Source organism: Talpa occidentalis, unplaced genomic scaffold (assembly GCF_014898055.3).
Source record: "Talpa occidentalis isolate TD23 unplaced genomic scaffold, MPIMG_talOcc4v2.1 talOcc4.5, whole genome shotgun sequence".
Taxonomy (NCBI): Eukaryota; Metazoa; Chordata; class Mammalia; order Eulipotyphla; family Talpidae; genus Talpa; species Talpa occidentalis.
In genome coordinates this window covers 116,966,979-116,980,358 of record NW_023604861.1, presented here as the reverse complement: position 1 = coordinate 116,980,358, position 13,380 = coordinate 116,966,979, and the positions used below count along the sequence as shown (strand labels likewise).

The following is a 13,380-nucleotide window of genomic DNA, read 5'->3' as shown; positions in this document are numbered from 1 at the left end:
ATAGCTACACTATTTTTCAGATTTCCACAAAACATTCTTAAGATAGAAAAAACTCAAGAACACATGCATACACACACATACACATGTGTGAATAAATTATATATTTGTAAATAAACATGATAAGGAGAAAAATAAGGAATAATATCCTAGATGATTAACATGAACAGAAGTCGGTCCTGGGAGGGCAGGGATGTGAAAGGGAAGAAAAAAGAATAAACCAACCACCTTTGTCCCCCCAAAAGAAAACTGGACTGGGGCCTCCCTGGTGGCGCAGCAGTTGAGCACTGGGCTGCAAAGCTGTCCGCAGCCTCTGCAGCGCCAGTTCGTTCCCCGGCTGCCAGCGAGGGTCCCACATGGCGCACAGACCTCTCCTGCCACCCGCTGCTCCCCTCAGCAGTGTACTTTGGTCCTTCTGCCTGCTCTGCTTCCCGCTCTGGCTCTGGTGAATTCTCTCACCCTCCCGTGCTTCTGACTGTACCCATTACTTGTATAAATAAATAAATCTTTAAAAAAAAAAAAAAAGAAAACTGAACTGAAAATTTCATATTTACATACTTTTGTAATATTTTATGTATATATGTATATATAAATTTAAATTTTTCATTGGTACATTATTGCTTTTCTGTGTGCATACATTAACCATGGGAAAAACATTACTCAGTCCTTTCCCACAGAAAATAACTACACACGTCAAATTCCAAACATGTGTTAAGTGCCAAGTTCATATTATCTTTCATTTGTTTTGCTCTAAAAACAGTAAAATCTTACCAAACAAAAATTTTACTACTTTTTGTGATAACCAGGTTCCCACCAATAAAACAAAGAACTGACTCAAGAAAAGACTGATCAGGCTTTTAGTTCTTTTTCAAGCATTTTCTTAATCTTCATACTCAAGAGTCTTCTAAATGTGGCAGAAACCCCTTATTGGTGATGTCCTGATAGGGAAGAGCTCCATAAAATTCCAATTTTTTTCTCCCTAATGGTCCAATCTGTGCTGTTTTTAAGTTTCAATCCCATCCTAGGAGGCATTTTTAAAGTTGGAGTAGTAGTTCATAATACATGTGTATCTGTAATATATTCTTTGGCAGTTTTCCTAAAAATAACCAACAGATGGCAGTTTATGATTTAAATATGTTGCTAATAAGATCCACCAGTAGACTGGCTGCAAACTTTAATCATTAGATTCTAAAATCAAAATGAATCAAATCAGTGAATGAAAGGTATAAAAGCAGGGAAAAATTATTTTCAAATTCAAACTTTTCCTAATAGATCTGCTTCCTTGACATATGATCACTAACAGTAAGTTGAGTTACTAGATGAACTAAATAAATTTTGCCACATTTACACTTTCATCTCTAGAAGATAAAAAGGTCAATATCATCTATGCATACCACTTATAAATTATCCATATTCAGGATTTCTAAGTAAAATAAACTATATCCACCAGGGGCCTCCCTGGTGGTGCAAGGGGTTAAGACGTAGCACTATGAAGCTATCTGCAGCCTCTGCAGCAGAGGTTCAATCCCCAGCCAGGGAGGTGACCCACATGGTGCAGCAGACCTCTCCTGTTTCACCTGCTGCTCCCCTCAGCAGTGAATTTCGGTCAATCCACCTGCTCTGCCCTCCATTCTGTCTCTGGTGAGTCCTCTCACCCCCTACACCTCTGGCCTGTATCTCAGCTCTTGTGTGCATACATAAATCTTTAAAAAAAAAAAACAAACAAACCAGGATACATGTAGATATACATGTGTTCAACAGATGCTTATATATTAGATATTAGGAATATGAGACAGACATAGTCCCTGACCTCACAGAACTTGGAAGTAGAGAAGGGAACAAGATATTAAATAAATAATCACAAAAGGAACTACACAGTAAGAGGCAGAGTAGCAAAAAATTAGTTAAGTGTGCATTAATTTATCTAAATTCAAATCTTAGAATAAATTAAGCAAATTACTTATATTTTTTTAAGATTGATTTTTATTTCTTTGTGCATATAAGAACTGGGGTATAGGCCAGAGGTGAGGGAAGTAAGAGGATTCACCAGAGACAGAGTGGGGAGCAGAACAGATGGATTTATTGGAATACACTGCTAAGGGGAGCAGAATGAGACAGGAGAGGTCTGCTGTGCCGTGTGTGGGTTAGCTACCTGGCCGGGGATCAAACTCAGGGCGCAGCGGTGATAATGATGAGGCTTGACTCCCATGCCACCAAGGAGGCACTAAGCAAATTACTTAATCCTTCTGATAATATTATGTACCCGTACACAGTGATATTTACTATATGTTAGTTGTAGTTATTATTGCTGTTCTTGTTACAAGTACAGGACGATATGAAGTTATAAAAGGGAAACTAAGTTAGCTTAGTAGTTCTATAAAAAAAAGAGCAAAAATAAACCTGAAGGATGAGTAGCATTTAGATGAAAAGTGAACTGCTTTTCATTAACTGTATAGGCAAAGGGGATAGCATGTACATATGTGAAGGGGAGAAGACAGGAGATGAAATTAGATAGGTAGGGTCAGATCACTGTCCAGACGCAGATACTTTTACTGAGATAAAGAATACTACAGGATAAGCAGATTTTTTAGTAAGTGGGAAGGTGAACAAGGAGATTAAGAGATTATGATTGAGACATCTTTAAGTCACAAAATTAGCAAAAGGTTTAACAGGTCTGACTTTACATGAACATTTGCAAGTCACTAAATCTTCCAACTCTCAAGTTTCTCACTTGAGAAACTTGAAATGTCATTACCGATGTAACAATGGAAATGTCATTGCCCATTTCCAGAGGGTACTATGGTGATCAAATGAAATAAAATCATGTATCTGAAAGTACTTTAAATTGCAGAAATCTAAGTAATTGTGGGTAATAGTTATAGGTTTTCCCCTTCTGAAAGTTGAGCATTCCTACAAAATGTTTTGTAAACCAAAATCACATAAAGCAAAGAACAAGTGTCATTAATTTTTGAGCATTCTCGGACCCAAAAAATAACCTACCAATTTATCCCTAGTAACACATGAAACATGACTAACATATAGTGAAAATAGGAACGATATAATAAATACACAATATAAAGTAGTTCAGAGGAAGGAGATTGGTGAAGCCATTCTTGCCACTGAGCATGCAGGCTGCCCCTAAGAATGGCTGCTTCAAAACAAATATTAAATGCTATTTTTGCTTTTTTACCTTTTATTGTAAAATAAAAAATTCTCTTCAAATTTATTTCAGTTAGAGAAAACAAGTACTAATGTAGAATTTTTATAAAAGTGAAGTGGCTTAATGCAAACTGAAAAATTAGGGGACAGGACAAATGACAGTTGAACTAGATATAAAAAATATAAATGAAGATTGAAAATACTTGAACTCGGGCCTCCCCGGTGGTGCAGCGGTTGAGCGCTGGGTTGCGAAGCTGCCCGCGGCCTCTGCGGCGCCTGTTCGATCCCCGGCTGCTTCCCGGCCACCGGAGGAGGGTCCCGCATGGCGCGCAGACCTCTCCTGCCGCCCGCTGCTCCCCTCAGCAGTGTACTTCGGTCCTTCTGCCTGCTCTCTCCCCGCTCTGGCTCTGGTGAATTCTCTCACCCTCCCGCGCTTCTGACTGTACCCAGTGCATGTATAAACAAACAAACAAACAAATAAAGAAAGAAAGAAAGAAAACATGCCTCTATAAAAAAAAAAAAAAAAAAGAAAATACTTGAACTCATCAATCTGATACATTTCCCTTTATATATACCAACAATCAACGCTATCTCACTTTATATTACATAATCCCACATATCAGTGGTTTTTAACCTATCTCCAAATAAACCCTCTGCCATCCAGGTCCTTACAGTGAAACTCTGTTAGCACACCACTCACTAACTTAAGGGTTAAGACCTGACAGTGCAGGGTGCCTGTTAGATCAGTCATACTGCCAATACCAGTCATTAGATATTTTGAATATAGTCCTTGAGTCACCATACATGAGCTACATAAAGGGGAAAAACCCAAATTTAATCAGCCATCTTTTAAACCAAAGACTATTCTTTCTCTGCCCTTTTCTAGATTTTTAGTTTAAGATGACTTTATCAACTCTACTCCTTCATTTTGGATTAACTATCCTATACCAAAAGCAGAAGTGTTCAACCCCAGCACTACTGACACCTTGAGTAGGAGACTATCCTGTGCACCCTAAGATGTTTAGCAGCATATCTGGTCTCTAACCATTAGATGCCATTAGCACCTGCCCACAACTGTAACAACCAAAAATGTCACTCAACATATCCAAATATCCTGAAGCATGGTAAGCAAAATCACTCCTGGTTGAAGCCACAGGAAGAAAAGGTAAACCTATTTTTTCCTACCTCTTCATAGTACCATAAGCAGGTAATCCCCTGTCCAACAAAATGACTGGATAAAAATAAAATCTCCAACACTTCACAGCTTTTCAATCTAGTCTAGAAGACTTCTTCCTTACTGCTTGATAAGTTCCATTAACAGTATTCCCTTACCTGTGTTTGCACAACATGCATACACATTATAGTTCTATCTCAACTTTTAAAAATAGTGGTTTATATACTTATACCTTATATAATTACTGAGACCGAAATCACACTTTTTGAGGTGAGAGGTAATATATTTAAATCTTGAAATAAAAATTTTAAAAATCAAACAAAATATGCCTCAATAGAAAAGATTTTGAAATTTTCAAATAAAATCTCTTTAAAAGGAAGGCAAACTTAGTAACAGAAGTTCTTACTTAGTTGCAAAAATAGTTTCTTAAAACTAGGCATTGAAGAAAAATATATACCACTCAAATTCTCTGATTAAATTTTAAAATGAAAACAATTTACTTCCAAATAACAAAATGTTATCATAACTTTCTTCTGAAGCAGTGTTATTTCTTTTGCAAAACTGACTCGAAAAAAAGTAGCTCTAAGCCTATATATAAAGATCTCAAAAAATCAATACAGAAATACTTTTAATTTTTTTAAACAAATACATTTAAAAAACTAATTAAAGGTTTGTTAACTCTTACAATAACAGGAAAATTTTCATAACTATCTCAAATCTTTAAACAATCTTGCAAGATAGGCAATATTTTCCCCACTATACAGATAATAAAGGGTTATCTAGGTCATTCTATTTTTTGCTTTGTATTTCTCTTCAACAATTGCATGACCCAACATCTTTCTTTCCAGTTTATGACAATGAAAATACAAATTAAATGAAAATTAAAAAAAACTAAACCACTAAATTGTAAAAGTTACAAATTTGTCCCAAAATATACTTACATTAAATAAAATACACATTTCTGTAAAAGATCTACAGTAAATGACTCTGCATTCTTGGGAGGAGTCAATATTCCTGGAAGAAGCTAAGGCAATCTGCATCCAGTCAGTTTGGGGGGATAGTTATCCCCCATCTGCAAGCCACACTGGATACATCATTAGAAATCACTTGTGGAGGGAACTGATTCTGTCTGTGCATAGGGAAGAAACAAACTCTAGCCTCACTTCTGCGTTCATCAGGAATCTCATTAACAATCTAAACAGTAAAGTTTCAAAAAGTAGACATGTTAAGGTAAGAAGACAACTCTTTAGAAGCCCAAACACATTTGCTTGCTGCATTTATGTGGAATCTCTATCTACTATAGGCAGTCTTCTTCCTCAGATAATATGGTCATAAGACTTGGAAGAGTAGGTGGGACTGAGAGTTTGAGGACTAAGGAGGAGGGGGTCCCCCTTGCTTTAAGGTGAAGACAAACTTGGAAAACACATCTGTAAGAGGAACAAGAACAACAATTTCAATCCTAGTGGGTGGTGCTCATGGCCAACTTGATGGTAGAAGGTAGAGCTTTTTGGACTGCAGCCCCTGAACAGGGGTTATGGAAAGAGGGGCAGAGTGGAGGCTTTTTGGCAATTTGGCTACCGGGGCTTTGGTAATAAAATTGCTGGTGAGGAGGGTTGTCTGTGAAGAAGTCACTGGCTTGCCTCATTTGGCTTCAGCTTAGACATCTGTCTCTGCTCAGGGGAACTATCTGGGGTAGGACACTATCTGGTATGACTTCGGGCTGCTTGCCAGTCTGTGAATTTTCTCTTTCTGTCAGCACTCCCTTTTTCTCACTCCTTTTGTAAATAAATCCTGTTACTGTTGTTTCTCACCAAGTGTTTGCTTAGAGTCCTGTCCTGTAGTAGTAAAAGTGAGGATCAGGACCCACGACCTGGTCATTCCTAGGTCCCAGGGTTTGTTTCTTTCCAAGTCCATGGCCCTGCAATGTCCTCCTCCTGTCAACTGGCATAGTGCTTCATGTAGTCTTCCATTTTATTGTGGAAGTCCTCCTCACAATTGATGTTCTGCAGCCTAAATATTTAGTTGATCATCAGAATTCAAAGGATTGATAAGCAAAGAATTTAATTCACAAACAATGTCGTGTTATGTCCTTGTGGGAGCCCCAGTCAGGGCCACTAATCAAAAGTTTTCTCAGTATACTTAGATACATTTCACCTATCTCTGTTATACTGGGGTGCCAGATCCTAGTGAAGCATTTATTTCACTTTGAGAAGCACCATTTTGTGCACATCAGGAACTTTAGTTTCAAGTTGAAATTGTCCATGCTGGTAGTAACCCTTATCCAGGGTCACTGTGAGGTGAAAGTAATGAAGCTTGTTTGGATCAGGAAAAAATGCACTTTACATATTTAAGGTAAACTAGCTTCAAGTTCTGCAACCTCCTTAAGAAGCAACCTGTCTCTCAGACACTGCAAGTAGAGGTGGAGGCTGTGGCTGACATCTAAAACCCTCTGAGATCATCATCATGCTTCAGTTTGCTTGAGAGTCTCAGTAGTACTGCTGTCTTTACACTCGGCACTCTAAACCAAGAACCATGCCTGGCACCCAACACCATGCCTGGCAGCCACTCACAGCAGTACTGGCTCCAGACAGCCAACAGGAAGAGGCAGGACAGTGACTGGGCAGCTCTCACCAGCCTATCCAGGCCATTCTAAATGAGAATAGGGTCTGAAAGAAGGGCCTTCCTCGTGGCACAAGGGGTTAAGACATAGCACTATGAAGCTATTTGCAGCCACTGCAGCACGAGTTCGATCCGCAGCCAGGGAGCTAACCACATGGCGCAGCAGACCTCTCCTATCATGCCTGCTGCTCCCCTCAGCAGTGTATTTCAGTCAGTCCATCTGTTCAGCTCCCCACTCTGTCTCTGGTGAATCCTCTCACCCCCTGCACCTCTGGCCTACACTCCAGGTCTTGTATGCATAGATAAATAAACCTTTAAAAAATAAAAAAATACAGCCTGAAAGACTTAGTAAGAATTTGCCTTGTTTTATTTGAGCTTCTAATTCTACAATATGCTCCTACTCAAGCAATATATAATAGTATAACAATTCTGTAACTTGTCTTGAGAGCAGGAGATGCATTTATATCCTTGACCAACCTACCTACCACTCAATAAACTAGTGAATTCAATCAAATATCATCAGAAAAGGTAGCTTCCTGAAAATGTAGTTTTAAATACTTTTTAAAGTAAAAAATATTAAGTACAGCAAGCAACAAAAATGTACTTTTGAAGAAAAATGTTGAATGTTCCTGACAAGTGCTTGTTTAATCACCAAGATTTAAATAACATCTGCCTTACCAAAAAATGATTTTATAGTTCTATCATTTTTCCTGATATAAGTGAACATTATTTAATTGATATCACTATTTAGTTGATCCTAGAAACTACAGTAGTAAATAATTTTTAGTATTATTACAAAGGGAAACCATATTTATGGATTCTATAGCAAAGTGTTGGATATCCAAATGACTTTGTGTCACTTATATTTCCACCAATACAGGGCAGCATCAGTCAGACATAAAGATGGTGAATAAATGTTTCTGACTACAATGCTGACTATAAGTAATTTTACTCAGAGATTCCTGTTTTCACATTCTAAAGTAGGTGTGTAGTTTTTTACTAAATTAAGACCATTTAACACAATATTTGCCAAATCAGAAGGAATAGTAGCAGTAGCCCAACAAAGCATAATTTTTAGAGGAACAAATAGCAGGGAGTTCAGTGTGACTACAGCAGATTCAGCAGAGAGTTTGGAGATGAGATCAGAGATACGGGAGGACAGATCACTTAAGGACTTGGACTCTGAGTGCAACAGAGCAACAATGATGTAAAACCAAGAAGGCCTTTAGAGCACTTTTACAAGGGTGCTACTTCTATTTTTTTTTTAAAGATTTTATTTATTTTTGCGTAGAAGAACTGGGGTGTAAGCTAGAGGTGTGGGGAGTGAGAGGAGTCACCAGAGACAGTGGGGAGAAGGCATATCTACACTGCTGAGGGGGGGCAGCAGGTGAGACAGGAGAGGTCTGCTGCGCCATATGTGGATTAGCTCCCTGGCCAGAGATTGAACTCAGGCTCAAACCATGATAGCTCTGAGACTTAAACCCTAGGCCACCAGGGAGGCCCAAGGGTGCTAATTTTAAATCAGGAAACAAAAAGTTCATGGCCATGGTTTCAGATTCCTTGCTGCAAATAAGAAACTAGTACTTGTGGAAACTGATAGCAAAGAAACGTATTTATAATATCTGAAAAAGTTGTTTTTATTATATCTGTTTTTATAATATCTGTTTTTATAATTATAAAGTATTTATAATATCTGAAAATACCTTTTCCCTTTCCAACAATGTATATGGCATAAGGATGGATTTCCCTCATACAGTCCAACAGCATATCACAACTGATTAAATGTAGTAGATTTGAGAATCCATATTTGTTCTATTAAGCAAGATATTAAAGAAATTTGTGAAACTTTAGAACACTGGCATGTTCAATTTTAGAGGAAATATAGTTATTTCAATAAAAATGTTATTGTTAACAATAAATTTATTTTTAAACAAATTATGTTTTATTTTCAAAAATATAAATCCATGGGTGTAACCTATGTTATAGTTCTCTTCCTGAACCTCAATTTTTTAAGAGTATAAAGAATCCAAACTTACATCTACCAATCTAAGATGCTCCAGACTAGCATCCCCAATCACCATTAATAATTTTGGAGAAGTCATTGTCAGGTTAACTACAAAAAAAAAATTAACAAATAATTTAGTCAGCCATATATATCGTTCCCTCCACCAAAACCCCAACCATAAACGTGTTAGTCCAGTAGTTTTCAAAACCTTAAGGGGCAGGGGGAGCTCCCAAGAAAAACCTCACCGAACCACAATATATAATACAAATAAAAGTGAAGCTATCCTAGTTAAAATTTAAATGAGGGGCTATCTCCTGCCTCCTGTCCATCCATCCATTCCCTCAGGCACCATGAAGGCCAGCGAAGTCACTTCCCATAAATTACACAGAATACAATGTAAAAAACCTTATTTTAAACCAGATGCTCAAATTCACTGCTTACAAAAGTTTCAGAAAGTTTCCGCCATTGCCTCAGACACCTGAAAATATCTAAAGATCTTGAGAAACTACAGGAAGGCTAGAATATGGGTGGAGTTGAAAAGGCTAAAAAGTCGTCCTTGGAAAAAGACACACTACTGATTAGGCAAGCAGAAAAGCCTCAACTCAGAGATGAGAGGTTGAGTTAGGAAGAGGCAAGTTCCCGAGGCTCTCAGGTGCCAAAGTTTTGAGGGTACATTCAAAAGTTTATATTTCAATTAGTGAAGCAACACCCCCTTCCTGAGTCTGGGGTATAAGTGAATTTCTAATGTCAAAATTAATATATAGAAACCTCAAGAAGTTAGAAGAAAGTGTGAGCTCAGGCACACTGAGAGCACACTACAGAATCCAACCAGAAGAGACATGCCTTGCATTCTGACCAGCACTGATGCTACTTTGGCTGCCTGCTTGGTAGAAGGGGAAGCTACTCATTGTCCAATAACAGCTCAGCCAGTGAATGAATGCCATATTCCAACAAATAAAAAGTCACTATTTGAACTGCATGGACAACTTTATATACAGATTTTCTCATAACTAGATATTAACTTACGGTATTGTACAGGACAGAACTGTAAATATATTTTCTCTTCCTTTTGATTTTAACATTTACTTTTCTCTAGCTTGCTTTATTGTAGAACACAGTATGTAATACATGTAACATATAAAATATGTGTTAATTAACATTTATCAGTAAAGTTTCCAGTCAACAGCAGGTTATCTGTAAATTGGGGGGGAATCAAAAGGCATATGCAGATTTTTAACTGAGGGGGGGTTTGCACTCCTAACCCTCAAGTTGCTCAAGACTCAATGACACTTCCAAGTTCTAGTTTTCTCCAGTGGACTTTTCCATTTATAACAAACCCACTAAGGTCTATAAAAGAACTTTTCTTTCTTCTGGGGAATTATACTCTTGTTTCACCATTAGACAGCACTTTCCAAATTGCCTTTTGTTATTGTTTCTGAATAAACCTATTTTGTTGGTGAGAAAACTGATTACTTATTTACTTGAGATGAACACTTCAGTATTCCTACTCTAGGCAAAAATAAAAAAGTGAAAGCACACTAACCCTGACACCTTCATAGTAAGACTTGCTTCCCCCCAAAAAATTATTCCAGTTTCACAAAATTTGAGATTGATATAAAATAGAGTTGTGGAGGCCTCCCCAGTGGCGCAGCAGGTGGAGCACTGCACTGTGAAGCTGTCTGCAGTCTCTGCTGCAGGGGTTCGATTCCCGGCCAGCCATGGAGATTCCCACATTGCACAGCAGACTTCTCCTGCCGCCCGCTGCTCCCCTCAGCAGTGTGTACTTTAGTCCATCTGCCTGTTCTGCTTCCCACTCTGTCTCTGGTGAATCCTCTCACCCTCCCGTGCCTCTGACCTGTATACCTCAGTTATTGTGTAAAAACAAAGAAATCTTTTATAAATAAATAATAAATAAATATATATATATATAAATATATAAATAGAGCTGTGCCACTGCTTAAAGATAGAGAAGCATTGGGAGTTTTAAGAGTGAAGCAGAAAAAATATTTTAGCACTATTACAGAATAGGCCATTGGTTATACATAAGTGCAAGCATGAGATGACCAAGGGCAATTATGAAATAATTTTATAAGTCACAATCTATTTTTTAGTGTGTAATAATATTTTTTATGCATTTACAGTCAGAGCCTGAGAAGTTACACGTTCATGAAGAGCAACATATATTTGGCTACGCAAACACACACACAGATCATCTCACTTAGATTTTTTAAAAAACCACGCTTAATTATTAAAATGAAGGACTAAATAAAAAAATTCCAATGTTTCTGTAATTATTAAAGTGAACATCTACTAGCCTATAATATAAACTGGTGAAAGTAAGGCTGTTTTTCCCCTTAAGCAGTCTTGGCTAAGGAGTTTAAAATGTGTGGGGGAGTGGGAGGGAGTAGGCAGGCTTACACTTTCACTATTACATGCTTCTTCCTCATCACTCCCTCTAGTTTTCTAAAAGGTAAAAGATGATTCCAAGAAATAATTAACTTGCACATTGTACTTAATTTTACAAGAGTTTATTCCTAGAAATCTGCCCCATATCTGATTAACACACATTTTTAACATCTATCTTCTTGTTTATACACTTAAAGAAGAGAGGAGATATCTATAAGGGGAGATGTTGGACAAAGTGTACAAGGTTTCAAATATGCAGGGTGAATAAATTCCGGAAAGCTAATGTACAATGTCATAATTATAGTCAATACCGTATTGTACACATATTTGAAATTTGCTAAGACAAGATCTAAAGTGTTCATATGCCACATCAAAAAATAACTTTGTGAGGTGATGGATATGCTGATTGACTTGACTGCAGTCATTTCTATATACATATATCTATTATGTAAACATGTTACATACCATAAATATATGCTATATACTTTGCCAATTTAACTTCAGTAATTGGGGGGGAGGGAGAGAGAAAAAAATCTAAACAAAAACAAGACAGCTATATTAAACATAATTATCTTTCAGGCTAAGTTCTTATATTTTTTGGCATATATAAAATACAAGCTAGAACAGAAACAAATATAAAGTTATTTTAGTTATTATTAAGCTTTTTCTCTAAGTTACCAAGGAGATCTTAAAGTCAATATAATATAAATTAACTGAAATAAATTTTTACTTTTTGTCAAACAATTACTAGAAATAAATCCAAATAAGAACTAAACCTACCACTAATCAGCTATATGATTTTGGACTAAGTGACTTATTTGACTAATCTTGGTTTGGAGGAGGGGATGGAGGAATGAAATGGAAAATCTGTAAAGATAATATCTAACGTCCTTTCATTATTGGATTTTTAAAAATTTTATGATATTGATGAAGTTCTGAAAGGAGACAATACTATAGAAAAAAGTATACTTTATGTAGGAGTTTTGAAAGAAACCAATTGACCTACTTAACATAACTATTAGAAGAAATTTCATGCAGACATTTGCAAATTAGGTATGAAATACAGAGTGTAAACCTGAATTTTATTTTTATTGGCTAGAAGCTCCTACTTATCAGTATTTCTCTGGTACTTTATGACAGTTCCTAGGAATCATTAAACCAGAGGTTCAGGAACCAGCAGCATCAGCATCACTTGCTAGAAATTTAAGTTCTTATGCCTCCAACCAGGACCTTCTGAAATTCTAAGAAACTCTGGGGCCCAACAAAGTATGTTTTAACAAGCCCTCTGGTGATTCTGATACTTAATAAAATTTGAGAACAACTGATTAAGCATGATAGCTTCAAGTTAACTGAGGCAACATTAATGATTAACCCATGATGACAACATTTAAGGACTGAACATTTTTACTTACTAAAAATTAAGTTTTTATAAGCTTTAATTTATCCATTCTTCATTAAACACAATATTATATCATAATATGCTCTGGTTCACATAATGGGAGTAAATATTTACAATTCACACAGAAACTTCTATTCATAATATATAAAGAACTCTTAGAACTCAACAACAGAAAGATAAATAACCCAGTTAACAAATGGGCAAAGAATCTGAATAGACATTTCTCCAAAGATGATATACACATGACCAATATACATATGACAAGATGTTCAACACAATTTCTTTTTTTTTAACCAATAGGAAGATTATTTTATTATTTTTTGTGTGTATCTCATATATTTTTTAAAATTTTATTTTTATATTCCCCATACAATTGCAACCCCCTTATTTTGACCCCAATCCCTACTTATCCTGGCCCCTCCCATAGTGTGTCTCTGGTTCATAGTTTGTTGATTTTGATTTTTTCTTTCTTATAGTTATTCTTTTTCCTGGTCCCTTATTTAGATTTTCTAGATTCCTGCTATGAGTGAAGACCATCCAGTGTTTTTCTTTTTCTTTTTGGCTTATTTCGCTGAGCATGATCCCTTCCAGCTCCATCCAAGTTGCTGCAAATTGCATGTC

The 13,380-nt window shown here is 36.7% G+C and overlaps 1 protein-coding gene and 1 pseudogene across 2 annotated transcripts in view; both read right to left on the bottom strand.

The window, feature by feature from the left end:
- SOS1 (SOS Ras/Rac guanine nucleotide exchange factor 1) overlaps positions 1–13,380 on the bottom strand; it is a 120,776-nt gene that overhangs the window by 85,371 nt on the left and 22,025 nt on the right. The window lies entirely within an intron of this gene.
- On the bottom strand, positions 5,056–7,135 carry LOC119259380 (NEDD8-conjugating enzyme UBE2F-like; annotated as a pseudogene).